Genomic DNA, 26,323 nt, shown 5'->3' on the forward strand with positions numbered 1-26,323 from the left:
TTTGGAATTTTTCAGCCTTTAGAACCATGGGAAATACATTTCTCTTTTGTTTAAAAGCTGCCCAAACGACCTCATTTTGTTACAGAAGTCTGAATACACCACACTGGAAATTTATCATATGCTACCACTCCACGTTTCTATATGATAAAAGTGTCTTCAGGGGCTCCTGATGACAAGTCAGAAAACTTGCGACTGCATTTTAGCATAATGAGATTTCCATTTTGTCCTCTTTCAGGAGACTAAAAACTACCAGTTTAATGTGAACTCTTCCTTCAAAGAAAGTAGGAGATTGATGAAACTGAAGGGGATAGAAAGGGGAGAGGAAAAGCATAAGTCTTTAAATAAGCCCCAGTCACTGGCCCGACAAAATGCATAAAGCTGGCTTGCCAGGAAGCTAAATCCCTCAGAGCTTTATTTGTAGTTCCAAGAATATAGTGGATTGCTGATGACAGGCTCCGTGGACATGCCTGTTGTTTTTTCTGTATTTAAGATAATGAGGAAAGTGACTGCCTTTCTCCTAACCGATAACCCCCCACAGAAGGATAAGCCTCATGAGCCCTTGTCCATTCCGTGCTGAAATGTTGATGGCACAGTCTTGTGCAGGCAAGCACAGCCGTAGTGAGGTCATGAGTGAATGCAGGGTGCTATGTCCAGTAGACACTATCACAGCAGTACCCCTTTGACAAACTCTGACTCTTTGGATCTTTCCACCCACTCTACCCTAATGATCTCTGAACGTTGGAGAGGGCGGTACACTTGTCCCTCTTAGGACTGAGCACCTCGAGGTCACTTAGTCTCTGCTTTGATGAATCTCTACAGGAACCATTGTGAAGAGGAACTTCTCTGGGGAGGACTGAGAGCTGTGCACATCTGCGAACAGAAAAAGAAGTATTTAGAGGGCATTTTAGGGCCATTGGGTATTTTAATGGTTTTAAAGGTTGCGGTGGCAAGATAGAATTACAAAGACACATACTTTAAAATACTATTCTGCCTCTGTGGAAGAGAAGAGAGGCTTTTACACACAAAGGCTGACAGCTGCCTTATTCCACTATAAAACATGCAGACACAATTAAATCTCAGAATTGTAAAAGATTCCACACAGCTAACTGACTTACTTAGCTCAAACAACCCATGAAACGTCTGTAAATACCTGGCACAACCAAAGCTTTAAGACTGAGGTCATCAAACAGGACCCAGAAAAGGGCTGTGAAGAACTATAAAAACAACAGGAAGAAAAAAAATACCAGGAAGATGGACAGAATTCAAAGCTACCTTGGACATTCTGCAACTTCTCAATTTTGCTATTAAGTTTTGACACATATGCATATACGCATGCACCCATGCATGCAGGTACACAGGAATATAAGAGCTGAAGCAGTTCGTGGTGGAAGTTAAAAAAATCACATTAAAAAAAAGATTATCAGGGGTTGGGGATTTAGCTCAGTGGTAGAGCGCTTGCCTAGGAAGCGCAAGGCCCTGGGTTTGGTCCCCAGCTCCGAAAAAAAAGAAAAAAGAAAAAGAAAAAAAAAATTATCATAGGAACAACACAAAGAAAGTACAAACTGGCTTTTCGGCCACTGTAGCCATTTTCTAGTTTCAATAACTCACCAAAATGGCAAACACAAAAGGAAAGAGGAGAGGCACTCGGTATGTGTTCTTTAGACCTTTTAGGAAACATGGAGTTATTCCTTTGGCCACCATACACAAAGGGTGATATTGTAGACATCAAGGGAATGGGTACTGTTCAAAAAGGAATGTCCCATAAGTGTTACCATGGCAAAACCAGAAGTCTACAATGTCACCCAGGGCATCATTGTAAACAAGCAAGTTAAGGGCAAGATTCTGGCCAAGAGGATCAATGTGCGGATTGAGTACATCAAGCACTCGAAGAGCAGAGACAGCTTCCTGAATCGGGTGAAGGAGAACGATCAAAAGAAAAAGGAAGCCAAAGAGAAGGGCACCTGGGTTCAGTTGAAGCGCCAGCCTGTGCCACCCACAGAAGCATACTTTGTGAAGACTAATGGAAAGGAGCCTGAGCTGCTGGAGCCCATGACATTCGGATTCATGGCCTAACGGACAGAAAGAAATAAAGGACCTGGACTGCAAAGTGTTAAAAAAAATTACAAACTGTGAAACCTACCAATAAGCACAGAAGAAAAATGAGAAAATAGACCCAAATTCAATGGAAGTAAAGGTAAAAGGGATTGTGGGGAAAATATGTATAGAAACTACACAAAATTCAGTATGAATTGGAGTCTAACACATGACATGGAAGCAAAGGAATTATTCAGATGCGCTTTCAAAAATTGGAGATTTGATTAAAAATTGAAATGATTTGTCCCAAGAAAAAGGAAGAAAGAAGCACTATAATAAAAGTTGTAATCTTCAGGGCTGGAGAGATGGCTCAGTGGTGAAGAGCACTGACTGCTCTTCCAGAAGGCCTGAGGTCAATTCCTAGCAACCACATGGTGGCTCACAACCATCTGTAATGAGATCTGATGCCCTCTTCTGGTGTGTCTGAAGACAACTACAGTGTACTCATATAAATAAATAAATTTTTAAAAAAAAGTTGTAATCTTCAAAGGCAAAGAACTCTTTGAGGGACTATGGAAAATTTGTCACTTAAAAGAAAAAGGGGGCTGACCTTAAATTACCACAGAGTAAATCACCAATCCAGAAAATGGTTCAGAAATGCCTAAAAGTCCTCAAAGAGACGAAGCTAAGACATGGACATTTTGAATATGAAGATGAGCCCATCTTATAGAAAACACTGACTGATAAACTTAAGGAGGTGAAGAGGTTGATAAAAAAAGCAACAGAACTCACACTGAGATTGAATCTACTTTACTATGTGCCAAGGCTTAGAGGAATTCAGGGGCTGTAGTAACAGGGTAGAGTGCAAACTTGCAAAAATACTTAGCAGAATAACTTGACACTGATGCATGTTGAATCCTGTATTGAAAGCAGTGAGATGATAGCATTAGAAGATGCTAAATCACATAAAAACATCGAAAGGTTATTTATAAGACAAAGGTAATTGCTAAGAAGATAGATCATTGCATCAGGTAGAAGATTAAAAGGAAGAAAAAAGAAATGGGCTAATTTGAGAATGCTCATGGAGTCAGGGGTTCTGGCTACCAAAAGGATAAGATTGCATTTCAAATCATGCCTATCATAGTAACTTTTATACTAAAAAGAATACTCCAAAGTATTAGATTAAGCATACACATTCAAGAAAAAAGAACTACTAAATATATTTCAAGATAGATATAACATAAAAACATAAAATAAATGGGCAGAATTCAGCCAAGTTAAGATGTCCCAGTGTTGGCCGTGCCTAACAGACATTGAGTGCTAGGAACGAGAACCAACGTGAATGGCATCTTCATTGTTTTTCCTGCTGTATGGACTCTGGCCATGGCCAGTTTCAAGTTATTGATCTGCTATTGCTGATGTTGATTTGAGAAGAAACAAACACTTGGGTTGGTTTTTTTTGTTTGTTTGTTTGTTTGGTTGGTTGGTTGGTTTTTTTTTTTCTCTTGAGAGTTGTAAACTGGCTTTGGCACAGCAATAAATAAGGTTCAGATAAGGACAGAGGTTTTGTAGTGGTCTAGAAAGCAAAACCAATTTCAAGGTGTGTCCTCTCAAAGTATGAGAGTTAAGTGCTTTGACGGTGGCTTGTGTGTTCTGGGGCAGAGGAAGGTGGGAGGTGAGAACTGTTAAACGAGATGGCTCAAAGAATACTACATAGTAACAGAGTATGGACATGCAGAACAGCAAATGTGGGTCTCTATGTGCCAAACAATATGATGTGCACATTCATGAACAAAAATGCTAGGCCTTGCAAGGATAAATGGATAAAGATGTTTGGCTTAAAAGAGATTTTATCATTCTTCTGCCAAGCAATCCCAAGAGAGTAAAAATGAATAAATAATGATATAAAAGACCCAGATTATATAACTAAAAACCAAGAAAACATAATCTTTTCTATCAACTTGCCGATGAAAGGGCCTTCTCTTCTTTATCAGAAACCATAAAGGGACAGTCATGAAAACCAGTCACATACCAAGCCATATGAAAATAGTAATACATTTTTTAAATTGAGAAACCCTATTCAGGTAACAGTCTTTATAGATAATAAAACAATGACATTTATCATACATATTTAAGCAAAAGTCTCCTACCATTTGGAAATTTCAGCTTTGTAATTTTAAAACAATTCTTGAATCTAATCTAAGACTATGATTACAGAACATATGAGAGCAAGTGACAATGATGACATCACACCCAGACCTGGGGATATAACAATAGGGCTCAGAGAAAATGAGAGGAATGTGGACAGTAAACAGCAAGGGAGAATCTTCAAAGCCTCAACTCAGAAAAAGAACAACTAAAATAAATAGTAACCGGGTGGAAAAAACTCAGAAGGAAAAGGCTGGAGCTATTGTGAGTCTGAGTATTTTTAAAAATTGCAAGCATTTTAAAGCCCAAATGCTTGTTCTTTAGAGGACCAGAAAGAAAGCAGTAAAGTTGGTCTGCTGTTGGTCTAATTTTATAAAATTAGAAATTCAATTATATAAAACTGAACTGCAATAGAGGAAATTGTTGCAGACAGAATCACAAGATGATTTTGCAAACTCAGGCAACTAAATTTGAAAACAGTGATGAAGCATATAATTTTCTAATAAAGCTAATTTCATTGAAATATAACTCAACCAAAATTGGTCTAAATAGATCAGTTGTTACCAGAAACTTATTTAAAACTTCACAAAGGCCTCTCTTTCTTCCAAAGTACTATTTCAAAACAGCTTCACAAGAGACTGTTTCTGGATCTAAAATAAACAGGCAATCCAAGAACTTCCATTTTGGAAGCAATTCTTTCAACAAAAAACAGAGAAGGGATCAAAAGAGGGAAGGAAGTTTCATCCCTAGACCTGAAGCAGACTGCTTCCAGAGGGGCCTGTCCTCCCATGCCACCTCCAATCCCTAGAGACTGGCCAAACCTTGTGATGGACTTTCTGAGTCCCCCATTTCTTCCTGTCAGTCCCCAAGACCTTGAAACATCTTCTGCCTGGGACCTCCAGTGACCACACTTAGTAGGAACTCAGAAGAACTCGCAACCCGATAACCCACAGCAACCACAAATTTCTTAGATCTGGAGGTTGGGAGGGAAGGGGCAACAGAAACCAGAGAACAGAACACCCATTCAACAAAGTCATGACCAGGTACCAGCACCTAGAATTATAATTATCCTAAACCCAGATACCTAGATATACAAATATAATCTATGAAATGACTGGCAGGACAAGATGTCTCCATAGAGCCCAGTGAAGTGCCACAGTAGGCCCTGAGTATTCCAACATGACTCAAACACACATAAAGACTTCAAAATAGGCTATTTGAGTAGGATAGAGGTCATTGAAGAGAAAACTAACAAATCCCTTTAAGAAATCTATGAAAATACAAGCAGTGTAATGAAATGAAGAAAACAGTTCAAGACTTACAAGTAGAAACAAAAACAATTTAAAAAAAAACAAATTGAAGGAAAACTGGAAATGAAAAACACAGATACTGGACAGGAAACACAGAGGCAAATAGAGACAAGCCTCACCAACAAAATGTAAGAGCTGGAAGAAAGAAAAACATCCCACAGTAACACCAAATTTTAAAAGTATCTATTTGCTGGGTGTGGTGAGCATGCCTTTGATCCCAGCACTTGGAAGGCAAAACAGGTGGCAGAGGTTAACAACACCCAAGGAAACACAAGGAATAAATAGACCCCGTTCAGACAATCAAAAGAAGGTACCACACCACACCAAGAAAATAGTGGGAATAACAAACATTGCTCATTGATAACTCTCACCAGTCAATGGCTTCGATCCCACCAATAAAAAGATGAAGTAACAGACTGGATTGAAAATAGGAATCATTCTGCAGCATCCAAGAAATACACCTTAACACCAAGAATAGACATCATCTCAAGGTAAAACAATGGAAAAAGATATTCCAAGCATATCTAAGAAGCCAGCCAGTGTGGTCACTTTAATATCTGACAAAGTGACTTCAAATCAAAGCTAATCAGAAGAGATATGGAAAGATGATACATAGATACCAAAGGAAAAATCCACCAAAAAGACAGGGAAACTAAACACCTATGCACCAAACAGAAGGGCATGCAAGTTTGTAAAGGAAACACTACTACAGCTTAAATCACATATTGAGCCTCACACAGGGATAGCGGGAGACTTCGCTACCCAATCTCACCAACAGACAGTTATCCAGATGAAAAATAAACAGAGAGATGTTAGAGCTAACCGACATCATAAAGCAGACGAACCTAACATATTTACAGAACATTTCACCCAAACACAAAAGGATGCACCTTCTTCTCAATACCTCTTGAATCTTCTCCAAAATTGACCACATACTTGGACACAATGCAAGTCTCAACAGATGAAGAAAACGGAAACCACTCCCTGCACTATACCTGACTACCACAGATGAGAGCTGACTAGCAATAACAAAAAGCTTACAAACGCATCGAAACCGAACAGCTTTCTACTGAGTGAAAAATGAGTCAAGACAGACATTAGAAAAGACATTTGGCCCTGCCCCGTGCCACCTGGCCCCCTTCACTGAGTTCATCACTCCTACAGAAGTACTGCCAGCATGTCTGATAAACTGCCCTAGTAAGTCACGGACACGGGACTGGCTGCCTGGGGACAAAAGGCCCTGGATGTAGCTGAGAATGAGATGCCAGGTTTGATGCACATGCGGGAAATGTACTCAGCCTCCAAGCCACTGAAGGGTGCTCGCATTGATGGCTGCCTGCACATGACTGTGGAAACTGTCCTCATTGAGGCTCTTGTGACCCTGGATGCTGAAGTGCAGTGGTCCAACTGCACTTTCCCAGGTGCACTTCCCATGCAGCAGCTGCCATTGCCAAGGCTGGCATTCCAGTGTTTGCCTGGAAGGGCGAGACAGATGAGGAGTACCTGTAGTGCACTGAGCAGATGTTGTACTTCAAGGATGGATCCCCTCAACATGATTCTGGATGATGGTGATGACCTTACTAGCCTCATCAACACCAAATACCCACAGCTTCTGTCAGGCATCTGAGGTATCTCCGAGGAGACCACGACTGGGGTCCACAACCTCTACAAGACGATGGCCAATGGGCTACTGAAGGTGCCCACCATTAATGTCAACGATTCTTTCACCAAGAGCATGTTTGATAACCTTTATGGCGGCCGGGAGTCCCTCATAGACAGCATCAAACAGCTCACAGATATGATTGTGGGCAAGGTGGCAGTGGTAGCAGGCTATGGTGATGTGATCAAGAGTTGTGCCCAGGTACTGAGGGGTTTTGGGGCCCGAGTCATCATCACCGAAATTAACCCCACTGCAAGCTGCCATGGAGGGCTTTATGAGGTAACCACCATGCATGAAGCCTGTAAGGAGGCGCATCTTTGTCACCATCACAGGCTGTGTTGATATCATCCTTGGTCGGCACTTTAAACAGATGAAGGATGATGCCATTGTTTGTAGCCCTGGACACTTTGATGTGGAGATTGATGTGAAGTGGCTCAATAAGAACTCTGTGGAGAAGGTGAACATCCAGCCCCGAGGTGGACCGCTACTGGCTAAAGAATGGATGCCACATCACCTTGCTGACTGAAGGCCATCTGGTCAACCTGGGTTGTGCCATGGGCCACCCCAGCTTTGGGATGAGCAACTCCTTCACAAACCAGGTGATGGTACAGATTGAGTTGTGGACCCATACATATAAATACCCTATTATGGTTCACTTCCTGCCTAAGAAGCTGGATGAGGCAGTGGCTGAAGCCCACCTGGGCAAGCTGACTGAGAAGCAGGCTCAGTACCTGGGCATGTCCGTTAACGGCCCCTTCAAGCCTGATCACTACCTCTACTGAGAGCTGGGATTGCCCTTCACCTTCCAGTTGCCATCCTTGCTCTGGGCCTACCTCTCATTCCCAAGAGCAAATGTCACCAACTTTGCAGTTGTTTTACCAGTGCCCTCCCCCCGCCCCCACTGTGGCTGGTCTTTCTGTCTTTGGCTTCTGTTGTATCCCTCATATGGTTTCCTGTATGGCAGGGGGAACAGAGAGGTACCTGGGAGGCATCTACAGGGCATCTGAGCTCAGAAGTCTTGGAAGTCCCGAGGCTGGATGTTGTTAGTGACAGTTACAAGCCCATCCACCTTACTATCCAGATCCTCACTTGGCCTTTAGATCTGTATACTTGGTTTACAGATCCGCTGGTTTCTCAGCCCAGGACCCCAGAAGGAGTCTACCACAGGGTAGGAACGACTGGAGTTTGAAAGTTCCTGAGAGCTTGGCCTTTTTTACTGTTGGGCCATCTCTTAAGCCTCTTAATACTGAGTTGGTACTTTTGGTCCTTATTTCACAAGGGTTAGGATAGATTAACCAAGAAAGGACAAGTGATAGAAACTGAAAAGGCTGGAAAAACAAATAGGAAAAGGCGATGCCACTACTGTATAATTGATGGTTCCCACCACGACCCTTAGTCACAAACAGATTGATTTGTTCTATAATGTTTATATACTATTTAGAATGTTAACAAAGGAAGGTGGATAAAATACAGTTTCTAGTGCCAAAAAAGGATAAGACATTTGAAAACTTTTAAATTTAAGTAATTAAAATAAACATTCAATGCTTTAAATTAAACATTAAAAGCTTTCTAAAAGTACCTAAGTACAACATAGCTTAAGACATGTTAATAGGGCTGGAGAGATGGCTCAGCGGTTAAGAGCACTGACTGCTCTTCCGAGGTCCTGAGTTCAATTCCCAGCAACCACACAGTGGCTCACAACCATCTGTAAAGGGATCTGATGCCCTCTTCTGGTGTGCATGAAGACATCAACAATGTACTCATATAAATAAAATAAATAAGTTTAAAAAAAGAAAAAACGTTAATATTGAAGCTTTATCCATAAAATGAGTTATTGTTGACTTAGAAATAGTACTGAAGATAATGGTCTAGTGAGAATGGCTAAAGTACTTCTCACACAGTGCCTGTGAATGTTGGAATTGGCTGACCCTAAGATAACATAGAAGATACTTAGGCATAAACCACAAATGACATTTCTTAAAAGATGCATTTTATGACTTAGAAGTAATGCTCAATGTTTTAGGAGGAAAAGATGTAGGATAAACAAATATAATATCCTGGGCGATACAGGCAGAGCCTAGCTCAACAAATTGCGAAGGGTTACAAGTTGCAAATTACATTTTCCTCTAGCATTCTGAGAGAATGACCAAATACCTTCTCCCTTTGGAGAAATTAGCTGTGTGTTTAACTTTTCCTGGACCCTTTGTATGCACAAAGACCTTTTTGCCCTCTATAGGGGCCAGATGAATTCAGTGCAGAGTTCTATCAGACTTTCAAAGAAGAATTAATGTCAATACTCCTCAAATTAATCTACAAAATAAAAATAGAAGGAATGTTGCCTAATTCTTTTTACAAGGTTCCAATTACCCTGATACTTTAAACAAATCCCAAGCATAGAAAAAATTATAATTTTTCTATGAAGAAGATTTTTTTAATCTGAATAAAACACTTACAAACCAAATAAAACCATATATCACAAAGATCTGCTGAGACCAAGTAAGCTTTATACCAGACATGCAATGATGACTCAACATATGTAAACCAATAAATGTAACTCACCGTATAAAGGAGCTGGAAGACAAAAATACATGATTATCTCATTAAATCCAGAAAAATTCTTTGACAAAAATCAATACACTTCATCATAAAAGGTCCTGGAAAGACTAGGAACGTAAGAGATTATGTCTCAACATAATAAAAGCGATTTACAGAAGGCCCATAATCGATGTAAAAATGAATGGAAAGAACTCAAAGTACTACTATTAAAATCAGAAATGGGGTAAGGTTGTTTACTCTCTTCATACCTCCTAAATATATTACTTAAAGTCTTAGCTAGAGCAATAAGTCAACTGAAGGGAATCAAAAAGATACAAATTGGAAAGGAAGAAATCACACCTTTATATGCATACATAAATGATTCTAAAACTCCATCAGGTTACCTCTATAGCTAATAAAAACTTGAGGCAAAATAAATATGTAGCCTTACTATATACAAATGACAAAAGAACTAAAAAAGGAATCAGAGAAACAATTCCTTTCACAATATATTCAATATATATATCTTGGGGCTAACCATAACCACACAAGTAAAAAGACTTGTATGTTAAAAACTGTATGACATTGAAGAAATAAATTGAAGAAGTTACCAGAGGACAAAAAGTTCTCCCATGCTCATGGATCATTTGGGTTAATACAAGTTACCAGAGGACAAAAAGTTCTCCCATGCTCATGGATCATTTGGGTTAATACAATAAAAATTGTTCTCCTACTGAAAGCAATTTACACATTCAATGCAATTCCCTTGAAAATTCCAACACAATTCTTCACATAAATTGAAAGAACATTATTCAGCTCCATATGGAAACACAAAAAGCTAAAGATATGATGATGATGATGATGATGATGATGATGATGATGATGATGATGATGATGATGATGATGATGATGATGATGATGGAGAACTGCTGCAGGTATCACTCTCCTCAATCTCAAATTGTATTATAGAGCTACAGTAATACAAGCAGCATGGTGTTGGCATAACGAGAGAAATCTCAGGTGATATAATTGAATTGAAGATGTAGACATAAATCTGCACACCTACAGGCACACACACCAGAAAAAGACCATATCTTCAACAAATGACGCTGGTCAATCTGTATGACTGCATGTAGAAGAATCCAAATAGATCCATATTAATCCCTCTACACAAAACTCAACTCCAAATGGATCAAAGACCTCAACATAAGGTCAAATAGATACCCTGAATCTGACAGAAGAGAAAGTGGAGAATAGCCTTGATGCCATTGGCACAGGAAAAGACTCTTTGAACAGAAGACACTGAGAACAATTAATAAATGGGACCTAACAAAACTGATATGCTTCTGTTTTGCAAAGGGGACACCAACATTTCAACAAAGTGACAGCCTACAGAATGGGAAATTATTTTTTATCAACTACATATCTAATAGAGGGGTATATAAAGTATGTAAAGAACTTTACAAACTGGACATCAAGAAAACAAATAACCCAATTTAAAAATGGCATACAAATCTAAACAGATAACGCTAAAAAGATAAGGCACAGATGACCAAGAAGCACTTAAAGAAATGTTCAACATCCTTAGCCATCAAGGAAATGCAAGTCAAAACTACTTGGAGATGTTTACTTACACCAGCCAGATGGCCAAGATCAATAAAACAGATGATGGTGCGTGCTGCCACGGAAGCAGAGGAAGGGGACCACTCATCCATTTCTGATGGAGATGCAAACCTGCACAGCCACCGTGGAAATCAGTGTGGCAGTTCCTCAGAAAGATGGGAATCCATCTGTGGGCCTCTGTGTCGGCGGTTTTCCACAGAGATCTCTGGTCTGGCTAGGTTGGTGGGTCCAGGAGAAAGGAGGAGAACTCGGGTAGGTGTTGTTCCGCTTCTGTTTCAGGAGATGGAGCAGCCGGCAAAGGATGCAGGGGAGCTTCTGGCAGCGATTTTGGGAGAGCAGATCTCTTCCCCAAGTGGCAGTGTGACAGCTCTTAGGACAGAAGCTCTCAGATGACGAAGTGATTCTTGCGCAGCTTTAATTCCAAACACGACCCTTAAATACGGTTTTGGGGTGGGTCACTTCATCTACATATTTGGGGGCGTGGTCCTGTGTCTACGGCTGATCTGTCTTGAGCCTGTGTGACCTGTGGTCAAGTCCTCACCTGTGGAGGAGGGGCTTGGGGCATTGCTCTATATGATTTGGTCTGTCTCAAACCTCTCTACAGGGGTTTGTGGGGGCTGCAGCTAGTGAGATCCTGATCTAGGAGGCTGGGAATGCACCTGCCATCCCTTTTAGGGTCCCCGGGGATTCCACCTGTCTCAACCAGGAATCAGGGTACCTTTTCACAACCCGCAGCCCCACAACTCGTCCCTATCCTTTTATAAGGGAAAGGTATCATTAAAATAGCTATCTCCTGGGTTGGGAACAGTTTGATACTGAACCAAGACCTGATCGGTAGTGATCTTAGTGACGCTACTCATCTGCTGTTTTAGAAACTGAACGAGACAGGCTGCCAAGAGAAGCAAGGCTCCAATGGCTAGAACAGGGCCAAAGAGGGGAAGAACCCAGGCTATCAAGAGGTTAGAGTACCAAAGGGAAGGAGTGTTAGGAGTATAGCATGCCCGGAGGTTTCCCCAGAGCTCTTTGAGCATTTGTATATCTGGTTTTACCATCCCAGATTCATTGACATAGAAGCAACGTTCCTTCCCCAGAAAAATGCAAGTTCCTCCCTGTTCAGCAGTCAGTAAGTCCAGGGCTCTGTGGTTTGGGAGAGTAACTCCTGCTAAGGAGCTTATCTGGCATTGAAGAGACTCAAAGCTCTCTATAGTGGAAGCCATTACCTGGTCAAGCTTGTCCTGGAAATTGCTGGCCAGATGTTGTGTTTGGACAAGGGCTGCTCCAGTGAGACAGCAAGGCCTAATCCAATGAGCAGAAGGATGAAGATTTCTCTCTTCTTTTGCCTTCCTCCTATCTGCAAGGCGAGTTCTTCAGGTTCATAGAGAAAAACCTAGGGGACAATTATCACAGGGGTGCAGGAACCTTGAAAGGGGGAGTTAATACAGGCATCTGTAGTGCTTGTGCACCAGAAGAGGGCAGGAGGGTAAACACATACTGACTTGGTGATGGTGACGTCACTGACACATGTAGAATGGAGTTTTGAGGAGGGCCCTATGAGGCAAAGAGGTGGGGGTAGGTCCAAAAGAGGAATGTCCTGTGCTTTCCTTGTGGGTAAGGGTCAATGGAGGTCACAGAGGGAAATGTTAATGAGAACGGCTGCTAATGATGGTCGGGAGAGAGAAGCACAGAAAAGCATTGGGAGGAGTTGAGGTGGGTGGTTAAGGGAAGGAGGTCAGCTGGATATTGGCTTTACTATAGCCAGGAGAGGGTAGCTCAGAGTTCCTTCCGAGACTGATTTTCCTGTTGGATGATGTTAACATGAGTAAAGACTGATTTGGAGGCAGGAATAAACTCACAGGAAATATGCAAGTCACCTACGAGGTATTTGGCACCATGACTCTGGTTTACCAACGTTCATCCCATGGATTGCTGATGAAAGCTGAAAATGAGTTTTAAGGTTGGCGAGCTTGGTGCCGCCATGCCTGGTGTATTCTGTTCTGCAGCCCTAATATCTGCAACCCCCATGCGTGGAGACCTCCTGGAGACATTCGCCAGTGTTTCAGTAAGGAAAGCAGAGGAAAGGGCTGGGGATAGTGGAGATGGAGTCTGGGTGTAGAGGGATCTCAATCCTGGTCTGACATCCTTCAAGTGGGCAACCCTGGGTTCCTATAACTTTGTTGTGTTCGTCGTAGGTTTCCCTAGTGTAGAATCTCCAGTGGTATGTGTTGAGAATGCTAGGGGGAGGCTGGACAATGGCAGAGTTACCATGAAGAATGAAGAAAACAGCCATGAGAACAGAGGAGAGGGAGCTTGTGGAGGGCACATGGCCTGGGCAGCAACCATCAGGTCATCAATGTCTTTCCAGGAGATCTCGCTGTCCCTCTCGATGTGGTGTTTCCTCTGCCTCCTCCTCTTCTTTGATCTTTGGTCTGCCAGTGAGAGGCGGGCCATCTTGGTTGGTGGGATTGTATTGGACATTTCTGTGGGAACCCAGATAGGCTCAGGCTGGTCCTGTGGAAAAACACAAGCAAACCCACTCCCGATTGTAAGGAGGGCGTCTGGTCCCTTCCAAATTCCATCCAAAGAATCTCGCCATCCTACTAGGATGGGAGGGGTTAATTTTGGTGTGTGCCAATGGAGGGAGACAGGGGGGATTTGGGAGTTTTTATAGATGTTAAATATGTTTAGAATAGTCAGAGCCATCATTTGTAGTATATTAGGGAGGTAGGTGGTTGCCTTGTTTTAGAAGTTGGGCTTTTGGGGTTTCATGTGTTCTTTTTATTATTCCTTGACCCTGAGGGTTGTGGGGAATCCCTGTATGGCGGGGAATTTCCCAACGTGTGCAAAAAGTTTTGAATTGCTCCTCTGTTGTGATCACCCTACAGGTTTTTCTACAGTGCTGCTCCCACAGATCCAGCCATCTCCTCGGACCTGCCTGGGACAACAAAGCTGCCTTTCTCCAGACACCTGATCTGACTGAAGGCTCCCGAGACACACGCCGAGATCCGCAGATGACAGCTGATACCCACAGACTTGGGACCTTCCAGCTACAGATAAACTCTCTTGCCAAAGCCAAATGGCTACTGAACTTGGGGAAGAGATCTCCTCTCCCTGAAATCTCCACCAGAATCTCCCCTGCACCCCTCGCCGGCTAGTCTTCTGCTGGCTCAGCTCGTCCCGAGCAACCGAAGTGGCAGGCAGCAGTGGAAAGAAGGACCGGCAGCTGGGGCGGCAAAAGCTGTTCCCCGTCCCTGCCCGAGTTCTCTCCCCCTCACCTGTACCCACGCATCTAGCAGGGCGAGAGATCTCCATGGACGAACACCTCAGTGCCAGAGCCCTATAACCATGTACCACAAAATCCAGCTATGCCACGCTTGGACAGTACCCGGAGGCCGCTTCATCCTACCACAGACACACTTGCTCAACCGTGCTTGCTGCTGCTCTATTGATAGTAGCCAGCAATTGGAAACAGAACTGAATGCCCATAAATGGATGAATGGATAGAGAAAATGTGGCATATTTATACAATGGAATAATACTCAGCTGTTAAAGAAAATGAAATCATAAAATTCACAGGAAATGGATGGATATAGAGAAAAATTATCCTGAGTTATTGAAGATAAAAATAGACAAAAATGGTATATATTCACTTATATTGGACTGTTAGCTGTTAAGTCTTCAATATGCAGACTGCTATCTATATAACCACAGAAGTTAAGTATAAAATAAGGGACTGGGTATTAAGAAGAACCCTCCGAGGAAGGGGAAATAGAATATATATTTATGAAAGGAGAGGGTGGGGAGACTGGAATGGAAGGATCAATGGAGAGGGGGAGGGAAGAGAGTAAAGGGAAATTAAGGGGAAGGACAGCTAAAACTAAAGGACAGCTGAGGGGTTATTATGGAAACCTATTACAGTAGAAGCTTTTTAAAATATATAAATATATGAAAGAAGTCTAAACAGGGTCACTAAATAACAAAGAAGCAAAGCCCCAATTAGTCATCTCTCACCACCAAATGAAGCCTTCAGTGCCAAGAATAGGTTACCTCTAATTGAGTCATTGGCCAAAGAGACCTCCTAGAAACCACTGAACAACCCAGTCTATTGCCAAGGCTGTTGGTTGCTCTTCCCAAATTGACAGTTAGGACCCCACTGCTGAAGACGATGCCTGCACAGCTCATTGAACATGGAAAAGTCGAGCTGTGCCTATATAAAACCTTTACCCCTATGGGACAATGAAAGACCCTGAGGGACTGTAGATGTTTCACCCGACTCTTAGGAAACCAGGCTGGCCACTAGCCACAGCCCTCCATAGATCTGTGACCATCAGTCACGTAAAGGGCAATGCCCCAAGCTCCTCCACAGGTAGAGGACGTGGTGAGCACAGCCACATAGGCTCAAGACAGATCTCCATTATAATGAGGTACCTAAAGGCCTGGAGGCTTAGCCAATGAATTTCCCTGCCCAGACACTCCTCCCTGCAAAAAGTATTTAATCTCTGGCCCACTCTGAGAAGTAGGGTACAGTTTTACTCATCCACTGTCTGCCATCACAATAAATGCCTTGAAATCATGGACTACCTCTTTTTATTGGGATCCATGTGGAGAGCCACAGAGAAGGCCTTCACCGACAGAGCTGCTGTCTATTCTCCCAAAGAAAGCCCCCCTGCACTCCCAGTGGCACCTGCCACTAAACTCAAGCCTATAGCTGGCCAGCCAAAGACTCTTCCCCTCGGGACCAGCCAGGGCTCCCCCTCCTTTCCCCTCGGGCCCGGGCTAGATCCAGCCCCTTAGGCCGGTGAGCCCGTGGGCCCCTACTTCATTCTCAGCTCTTCTGCAGCGTCCCAGCGGTGTCTGGATGTCCAAAAGCCTGAGAACCCGACAGCCCCAGCCGCTTCACGGGGGGGGGGGTGTCCCCAAGTCAACTCCAGCTGTGTCCCATGCTCAGACCGCGCTGCCCCACCCCCGGAGTGGTGTCCTGCTGCTTCCCACAGCCCAGACACCTGCCCAGCAGTGGTGTGGTGTAAGCATGGTCACTTCCCACGTCCTGCCTCCTCAAGTAACCCGAGCCCTGTGGCAGAGCAGAAATGAGACCCCACCATTAACCTACACATCCCTACTGACCTAGTGTTCATGGTGGTCTACACACCAAAAGAGAAAGGTCAACGCTGACCCAGGTACAAACTCTCTCATCTACAAGAGTGACCTGCCTGCAAGATTCGGTGGTGCACTAGTGTCACAAAGCTTGTGGGAGTAACCAATCACTAATCTGCTTTGGGTGAAGGCCCACACCATAAGATGGGGTCCATACTCAATGCTGCTTTGGTGGAGAATATGCGTCCATAGGAAAACCAACCTCTACTGCCTTGCTAAAGAAGCATAGCCATGAAGTGACTTGTGAAGGTATTCTGCTATACTCTGACTACTGCCTTGCTTATCCATCATCAGAGAAACTCCCTCCTCTAACAGATGGAAACAAATGCAGATACACACAGCCAGATAATATGCCGAGAGTAAGAGATGTCTCTTCCCAGGAGACGAGTTTTCCCTCTGACTGGTGTCAGGTTTGAGTGTTTTTCCTCTCCCTGCATGACCTTCCTAAGGCATCTCAGTCCCCTGGGCATCTTGCTGCACAGTGCGATAACCAAAGGAAAATATCTCCCAAGGATACTTCTCAGATTACATTCAGGCTCCTTGACTTACAAATGTTCTCTAAACTCAGCCCCAAAGGGTGCCCCAGCTCTTTGGACTAGTATAAGTCTTTTTCTTTGATGACCCATCCCATCAGCTTAGGGGCAGGAAAATCCACAGGGGGGCCTGTGAGAGCTGTGGGCTGGTCCTGTAGTAAAACTGTGGCCCGTCTATCAAGGCCACCAGGCTGTGCAGGTGCTCTCCTCCTGCTCTGCTGGAAAGCTGTGCCTCGAAAGCACTGCTTGCCTGGGCTCTAGTCTCCTCAGAGCATCAGCCTTCGTGTCTCTGCATTCTTTAGCGGTCCTGTCACATATGACATAAGTTTCTGAAATTCGCTTTCCCCTTCTTCATTTGGAATAGTTTCTCCTCTCCGGATCCTGACACTTCTCCTTTACCACATCACACAACAGCAACTTAGAACCTGGTATCTTACTGACTGTGTTAGCCAGGGTCCTCTAGAGATGCAGAACCAATTGAACAGTTATATAGCAAAAGGGGATTCGTTAAACTGGCTTACATGTGGCTAGTACAGCAATAGCTGCCTTTACAATGGCACTGCTGAAAACCTTGCAGTCCATCAATCTATGAGGCCGGGCACCTCAGCAGTTCCACTTTGCAGCCGACGGATTCCTGAGGAGCCACTGATCTTCAGTTCACACTGGAAGGCTGACGACAGAAGTAGCAGCAGCGGGCAGAAGCAGCAGCAGCAAGGTGTCAACCATGTGAATGGTTGCACTAGCACTAGCAAACAAGCAGTGATATCTCTCTCACTGGTTTCCTTTTATCTGGGCTGCCCACGTTTAGATGGATCTTCCCACTTCCATTAAACTGGTTAAGGACATCTCCCGCAGGTGTGGCAGATGGTCTGTAGTCTGTGGCCTTGTCAATCAGCTCCTGAGCCAGCCAACTTGACAACCAACGTTAACCATCACACCAGACATTATTTTTTAAGAAGTGTACCTTGAGCCATTTGTCTAACATTTCAAGCATCTCAGTATGTTTGGATTTAGTAGTTGAGGGATTGTGATCTCTTGGAGGCTTCATTCTGTCCTGCTTTTGCAGTTCTGTGTCACAATTTGTCCATCTGTTGTTGGTTTGAGTTGCTCTTCTGGTTTTGGGGGGGATCTTCTCGGTGGGCAGCCTACTCTGAGAGTTCAATCCTCTCAGAAAGGAGAAAGCAAACTTCTCCAACAGCCACACTACATGCACCAAACAAGACATGAAAACATACTTAAAATTGATTAAAGCTCACTAGTATAGTATCAATGACCACAGAACAGCAAACAGCAAAAGCAATGCAGAGTATTGTGAAACTAAGGAGCAGATGTACTATGACGTTTCAAAAAGGTTATTTAGAGTGTAGATTAGTGCAGCTGTCAGGCTTCGTCCAATGACAGTCTTTGTTCTATGCGTGGCGATTAATACAGGAATTCACAACTGGTCAAAGTGCAGAGAATAAGTGTCCATAGGATGCTCAGCCATAAATAGGACGTCTATATCACAGCCCTCACAAGACTCAGGGAAGGCTGCGGAAGAGGGATCAAAAAGACTGTAACAGCCAGAGGTCAAGGAGGAATGGGGCAAAACATTGTTTTCGGGACATGACAAGAACATTGTACTCATGAAGCCACAGCAGCTGGATTACCTAAATAAGACCAGGACAAGATCAAGCCAGTCCACATCCCTGACAAGGATAAAAGAGGGGCAGAGGAGTCATCACCCCTGGCTGAAGCATTATTGACAACTAATGGCTGCTAGGGGAAGGAGAATCAGTTTTCTTTAGAAATGTGGCCCCTGGTAGGTTGACCATATGCCAGTAGATAGCCTGTGGGGATTTGAATATGCATGGCCAAGGGAGTGGCACTATTAGGAGGTGTGGCCTTGATGGAGGAAATGTGTCACTGTGGAGTTGTGCTTGGAGACCCTCCTCCTAGCTGCCAGGAATCTAGTCTTCTCTTAGAGGTCTTTTGATAAAGATTTAGAACTCTCAGCTCCTCCTTCTCCATGTCTGCCTAAATGTTGCCATTCTCCTGCTTTGATGATAATTGACTGAACCTCTGAACCTGTAAGCCAGCCCCAATTAAATGTTGCCCTTATAAGAGTTGCTTTGGTCTGGTGTCTGTTCACAGCAGTAAAACCCTAACTAAGACAGAAGTTAGTACCAGGGACTAGGGTATTGCTGTGATAGGCCTGACCATATTTTTGTTTGGAAGAATGTGGATTTTGGCACTTTGGATTTGGAAAGCCATGGAATGCTATAAGCGGAGCTTAACAGGCTATCCAGAGTGGAAGACTCTGTTGCTGAGAGTGATACCAGTACCACGGTGTGACCATCAAGAACAGCAGCAGCAATGGAGTGGAGTCAACCAAAGCCTAGATTACTACAGAGAGCAAAGCTTGGAGAAGTGACCTCAAGCCCTTTTGAGAAGCCCAGAAGATTGTGTGTGGATCCCAGACATTGCAACAGGAAGCTGTGAAGATGAAGTTGCCCAAGATGTTAGAGAGGCCAGAGTCATGGGATACCTGCTGAGGAAAGCTGCTAACAGGGAGTGGAACCAGCCCAGGAGAAAGAAGATTGTTAGTCAACACAGATGAAAATGGAGTTGGAGATCTGAAGGCTGCTCTGACATCAGCCATGAGATGCAGACTATGGAGTTTGCCCACCTGTTTGGGGGGTTTGTTTGGTCCTGTATTTCCTCACTATGAAATTTTGGAATCACAATGTACATCATAATGATGCTTAAGATATGTAATCTGTTTCTCGATTTTGACTGTATAGGTGATTACAATTAAGTGATTGAATCTCAGAAAAGACTTTCAACTTTAAACATTGTTGAGACTGTTTATAGACTATGAGAGTTTTGAAGTTGGACTAAAGTGATTTTTCATTATGCTTTGGCTAGGTATGGCTCCCACAGACTCATGTATTTGAACAAATCTATGGGGGACAAGGAGTGGAATGTGGTGATTTGAATGTGCTTGGCCCAGAGGGTATCATTAGGAGGTGTGGCCTTGTTGGAGTACATGTGACCTTGTTGGAGGAAATGTGCCTTTCACTGTGTGGGTGTGCTTGGAGACCCTTCTCCTAGCTGCCAGGAATCTAGACTTCTCTTAGAGGTCTTTTGATGAAGATGTAGAACTCTCAGCTCCTCCTGCACTGTGTCTGCCTGGACACTGGCATGCTCCAGCCTTGATGATACTGGACTGAACCTCTGAACCTGTGTGCCAGCCTCAATTAAATGTTGTCCTTTGTAATACTTGCCTTGGTCATGGTGTCTGTTCACAGCAATAAAACCCTAACACATGTCTATGTGTATATGGGCAGCATCATTTGCTCTCAGAGGGTTATATTATAAACAAAAGGACATGAAGTCAAGAGAGGGGAATCTGGTAGGAGTTGAAAGGGAAAGTGTGGGTGAACATGCCCCAAATACATGTATGCATGCATAAAATTCTCAAAGAATAAATAAAAATATTAAATGTTAATATTTTAAAAGATAAAAATATGATGAAATAAAGAGAGGGAAAGGAGGAAGGTAAAGCATAAGGGAGGTTAATTAAGAAAAGAAGAATAGAGAAGAATATCATGACAAGGGAGAGAATAACTCAAAGGATTAAAAAACAATCTGTGCCCCTGGAGGTGTTGCAGGTGTGGCTGCAGTGTCATGTGTGCATCAGTGGGGGACAAAGAGGAGTGAGGCTATGTCTGTGATCAGTGTTCTGACCTGTAGACATCTGGATTATCAGCAATCTAACATTCCCTGAGAAAATCGAGCATGAGCCTACCACCAGTCCGGTGTCGCATAGGCCTGGATGGGCTCCCAGGTTGTGGAGCAAGCTGGCGACTGGAAGAATCTCACCTGGGATGGTGGGCCCAGGTAAGGAGTGAGCTCTCAACAACTACCAGACCTGCACCATGGTGCCCAGATAGGGAGCTAGCCTGAGATGACGATTAGTCTGGCCTGAAGGACATGTTGGCGTCTGAGGGTTATGCAGAACTCATCCCATCTCTCGCCTGGGCATTGTGGGAGAGCTGGTCCTTGGGGCCTGAGAGCAGCAAAGTAGCCCTGACCTCACCACCCGCAGCACTTGGGAGAAGAGGCCCTGCCCGATGCCTAGGCAGCACAGTAGAGCTGGCTCTGCATGTGGGGTCTGCAGGTGAGCTGAGCTGAGTATTTTTTTAAAATCTGATTGTCCAGTTAAAAAAATATAGATAAGAATACATTAATATAAAATTAAGACACAAACACTTTCTCAAAAACTCAAAATACTACTAAAATAATAGTAAGTTAAGAGAGGAAATCACAGTAGGGGCAAAGAAAAAGCATTGAGGCAGCTTCTAAGTCCTCTGAAGATGAGGTTACCATGTAAATGGACGGAAGATCGCCTTCTAGCTCTAGAGTCTGTGGGCCTGGGGAGGCTCTCCATACCTCCACAGACTCCTCAGAATAGGGCTCCTGCTCCATCCAAGACAGACTGTCTCTTTGGAGTACTGGGAGCATGGGGAGGAAAGCTCTGACATATAGGTATACAAGAAGGCCAGTTGTGTCCCACCCCCTTCTCCTCAGAGGCTGTTGGCCACCAGCCTGAGAGAACAAAGGGAGAAGAGGTGGGAAGCAGGGCTCAGACTGCTGTGAGCATAGCAGAAAGACCCCCAGAGACTGCTACAGTGAGACAGTCTACTGTTTCAGGGATGTGTCTATAAGGGCTTTTAGGGGTAAGGGTGCAAAGGACTAACTGGTCACAGCATCAAACAAGGGGAAAGGGCTGACTGGTTATAATACAGCACCGAATTATCATACAGGCAGGAAGCCAGAGCGGAACATGTGTGCTGAGTTATACAGCCTTGCAGAGACTTCTATACAAGGTCACTTTTCAGACAAGGGCAGACACCTGTGTTCAGGGATGCTCTCTGACAAAGACAGGCAGAGCAAGGAACCCTTGTTGAGAAAGGGAGCTCCCACGTTTTACCCCAAGCTCAGAAGGCCATCTGATCATGGAGGACTGCTACCTTAATAACAGGCTTCTCCAACAGTCAGTCCCCCATTTTTTTTTCTCATCACTTGCTTATCTTTAACTACACTGTTAGAGGAATGAGGCAGTGAAAGTTAGGTACCCAGCTGGTGTGTCAGAGTTTCTGATTCAGCCAGATATAACCTCATGTCAGGTGGGTGACTCCGGAGAGCTGAGCTGACCTCAGGTTCCACCTGTCAGACTCTATAGTAATTGTCGGGTGTCTGAGTTGGGACCAGCGATCCTTATTCATTGTTGGTCAGCTTCCTGACGCCTAGGCTTCTCCATGTGTTCATGTGTGTCCCTCCCCGTCTCTGCCTCCTTCTGCTGTCTTCTACTTTGGCAGACAGATCTCAAGTTCCCTTATTTGTGGCAGTTCCTCGGTATCAAGACTCTAGAGTAGCTCAATCTTAAGCAATATATTTTGTCTCAAGATGAGGCTTGACCATAGCCCTCCAAGACATGGTGTCTTAGTTAGGGTACCTATTGCTGTGATTAAAAACAACGTGGCCATAAACAACTTGGGGAGGAAAGTGTTTATTTCGGCTTACAACTCTCAGGTCACACTTCACTGCTGAGGAAAGTCAGGACAGGAGCTCACAAGGCAGGAAACTGGAGCAAGGACCTGATGCAGACAAGCCATGGACGGGTGCTGCTTGCTGGCTGGCCTCCTCTCCTGGCTTCCTCAGCCTACTTTTTTATTTTTTTTAAAACCCTATCTTAGCTAGCATTTCTATTGCTGTGAAGAGACACCATGACTTCAGCAACTCCCATAAAGGAAAAATAGTTAATTGGGGATGGCTTAAAGGTTCCGAGGTTCAGTCAATTATCACCATGGTGGGAAGCATAGCAGTGTATAGAGACACGGTACTGGAGAAGAAACTGAGAGCTCTACATCCAGATCAGCAGGCAGCAGGAAAAGGGAGAGACGCTGGGCCTGGCTTGGACATTTGAAACCAGTGACACACTTCTTACAATAAGGCCACAAAGAGGCTTTCTCTGCTTGAGGGACACTGGACACCAGCCCCCAACCAAGCGTGGCCTGAGTGAGGAAAAGGAAGATCACTCAGATGGTTTGACGGGACTGAAGGGCCAAGACCGCAGCTGGGTGATTGGGTCCCCTGAGATATTACAGAAACGGTTATCTGTGTCTGAGTCATCCCACACAGAGAGTGATTCCAGTCCTCCAATGACAGTGCGACACCATTGTTCAGGCCTCCCAGATGTGCCTCGTTGCCCTGAGGAGACCAGTAGCATCCCTAGGAAGCAACAATAGGAAGCCATCTCCATGGCTCTGGGACCCCACAACTAGATGAGGAAGCTGCAGCCAAAGCCATCAGTGACCTAGCTGTGCATAGGGCCCAAAAACCGCTGTTCTCTGGGGACTCTATAGAGAAGCTTTCCACACACCCCGTCAACAAAGTAATCGAGTCAGCCTCAGCTACAGCCCTTTCCCTCCTCATTCCTTCAGAACACCATGCCTGCTCACTGTTGGCCAGCCCCAAGTCCCTACATTCTCAGTCATCCAATACATCATCCAGGGACTCTACTCCAAGCAGGGACTTCTTGCCAGCCCTCAGCAGCCTGAGGCCTCCTATCATCATCCGCTGAGCTGGCAAGAAGTATGGCTTCACCCTGCAGACCATTCATGTCTACAAGGGTGACTCAGATGTCTACAGTAAACAGCACATGGTGTGGCATGTGGAGGACGGTGGTCAGACCAGTGAAGCTGGGCTTCGTCAGGATGACCTCATCATCCATGTCAATGGTGAGCCTGTGCATGGGTTAGTCCAAAACTGGTGGGGCTGGTTCTGAAGAGTGGAAACAATGTATAAATTTCAACAACACCCTTGGAAACTCATCTATCCAAGTGGGGCCAGCTAGAAAAGGCCCCTATAAAGCCAAGTTGGCCTGAAGGAGCAAACGGAGCCGGGGTAAGGATGGGCAAGAAAGCCAAAAAAGAAGTTCCCTATTCCGGAAAAATCACAAAGCAGGCCTCCTTGCTACAGCCTTTCTTCCCCTAACTGCCCTTTGTCATCAGGGAAAAGTGATCCAGGCTCTCCTACACATAGCCACAGCCTCTCTCCCCGATCTCCTCCTCAGGGTTACCTGGTAGCCCCAGATACTGTGTACTCAGAAGGAGGGAATTCATCACAGAGCAGCTCTCCCAGCTCCAGTGTGCCCAGTTCTCCTGCTGGCTCCCGACATGCACGGCCCAGCTCCCTTCATGGTCTGGCACCCAAGCTCCAACACCAGTACCGCTCACCCTGGCACAACTCAGCAGGCAGCATCCCACTATCACCATTGGCCCGCATCCCTTCTCCACCAGCAGCAGCGGCTTCCCCTCAGCCTTTCCCATAACCCTTGTCTGTCCATGGGTCTCAGTCCTTTCCTACCAAACTTCGATTGTCTCATCCACTAGGTCGGCAACTCTCACGGTCCAAGAGTGCAGAGCCGCTCTCTGCTACTTAAGAGGATACTACAGTCTGCCGAGAAGCTAGCGGCTGCACTGGCAGCTTCTGAGAAGTTAGCACTTTCCCGAAAGCATAGTCTCGACCTGCCCTGAGGAGAGCTAAAGAAGGAACTGACACCCAGGGAAGCCAGCCCTCTGGAGGTAGATGGAACCAGAAGTGTGCTATCCGGGAAAGGGCCACTTCAGCCTGCTCCTTTCACGGGCCCTTGGAACCCTACGGCAGGATTGAGCTGAACACAAAGAGTCACTGCAAAAACAAGAAGCCATCCGGGTAGTAGACTCCTCAGAAGATGACACTGAGGAAGCCTGAGAACCGCCAGGTCACATAGAAACCAAGATTGTCTCCCTGCCCCACCCAGAAGCAAGCCAGAATCTACTCCCTAAAGGTTCAGGAGAGGGTAAGGAAGAGGACACCTTCTTGCACAGGGATCTAAAGAACCAGGGTCCTTTACTCTCTGGTCTGTTGACAAGGGTCTTACTAGGTTCCCCACCCCCACCCCGAATAGAAGTTCCTGGGCTCTCCCAGAGGAAGCTTTGGAGCCCACAAGCCTTTGAGGAAGCTACCAACTCCTTATAAGCCCCTACCCTGAGCAGGTCTGGACCCACAAGCCCCCCACCTCACCCCATGAAGGCTGCTGGAAGGCTCAGCAGCTCCTCACACAGGCCCTAGCTGCACTTCGTCCCAACTCTTCAGAACGTACTTATCCCTACCAGTTGTTCTGCGTCCACCTCCACCTCTGGAAAGCCAGGCACATGGTCCTGGAAATTCCTTATTGAGGGTCCAGACAGAGCATCCACAAACAAGAAGGTAACAGGGACAGGTAAACCAGCTAACTCCCAAGATTTGGAAACCACAGTTCCAACTCTCCCTAAGAACCTGTCTCCTGAGGAGGAAAAGCCACAGCCACCAAGTATCCCTGGGCTGACCCATCTGCTTCTTGAGGTCTCCAGCCAGAACTGGCTATGGGAGTCTGAACGTAAACAAATGGAGAAAGAGGAACCATCCCTGAGCAACACCAAAGTGCCTGATTCCTTAGGCCAGAGGAGGCAGGACATTCCATGCAGAGGCTACCCCCTGAGCCCAGAAAACTGGCCCAGTCTGCTCTGAAGAAGCCAAGAACTTGGAGGCCAGCAAGAGCATCAGCACTAACACCAGATGCTTTTAAAGCAAACACAGCAGTTGTTTGTTCCACCCTCCTGGAAACCAAAACAAAAAACAAACAAACAAGAAAGCCTTTCAAATAGTGCACTCCATATGTGTCTATGGGGACCATTTTCATTTGAATTCCCTAGTGGTAGTTCACACCGCCACAGTGAGCAGGGCTCTCCCACATTAACCAGCAATGAAGAAATTGAACCTCAGGTTTGCCCACAGACTAATCAGATGGGGGCACTTAGTCTTGGTTTTGGTTTTGGTTTTAGTTTTGGCTTTTTTGAGACAGGTCTTCTCTGTGTGGTCTTCATTGTCCTGGAACTCGCTCTGTATGGAACTCCCTCTGTAGACCAGGCTGGCCTCAAAACTCAAAGATCTCCGTGCCTCTACATCCTGAGTGCTGGAATTAAAGGCATGCACCACAACTGCTGAGCTTGGTGACACTTTCTTAACTGAGGTTAAGGCATTTCCAAATGCCTCCAGCTTGAATCAAGTCGACACAAAACCAGTTAGCAAAATTGACTCCTTGTCAACTTGACAAAAACTCATCACCGTTCACCTAGAACTTTTCCTTCCTTATCCTTGAACTTTGAGACAAGTCCCCAAAGTGACTTGTCAATATTAAATCACAATATAAAACATTCCAATTTCTAAAAGTCTCACACTCTAGAAATTCAAATAGTTTA

The 26,323-nt window shown here is 44.7% G+C and overlaps 1 non-coding gene and 3 pseudogenes across 1 annotated transcript; all 4 read left to right on the forward strand.

The window, feature by feature from the left end:
- The first annotated feature begins 1,612 nt into the window (after positions 1 to 1,612).
- On the forward strand, positions 1,613 to 2,233 carry LOC148002672 (large ribosomal subunit protein eL21 pseudogene; annotated as a pseudogene).
- A 4,436-nt stretch (positions 2,234 to 6,669) lies between these two features.
- Ahcy-ps11 (adenosylhomocysteinase, pseudogene 11) lies at positions 6,670 to 7,934 on the forward strand (annotated as a pseudogene).
- Positions 7,935 to 20,625: 12,691 nt separating this feature from the next.
- On the forward strand, positions 20,626 to 20,757 carry LOC120095747 (small nucleolar RNA SNORA17). Its single transcript, XR_015633802.1, has one exon. It is a non-coding gene; the product is annotated as a small nucleolar RNA SNORA17 (small nucleolar RNA).
- A 17-nt stretch (positions 20,758 to 20,774) lies between these two features.
- Positions 20,775 to 25,634, forward strand: LOC148002673 (microtubule-associated serine/threonine-protein kinase 2 pseudogene; annotated as a pseudogene).
- The last annotated feature ends 689 nt before the right edge of the window (positions 25,635 to 26,323 follow it).

This window comes from Rattus norvegicus, chromosome 11, assembly GCF_021556685.1.
Source record: "Rattus norvegicus strain SHRSP/BbbUtx chromosome 11, alternate assembly SHRSP_T2T, whole genome shotgun sequence".
NCBI classification, from domain to species: Eukaryota; Metazoa; Chordata; class Mammalia; order Rodentia; family Muridae; genus Rattus; species Rattus norvegicus.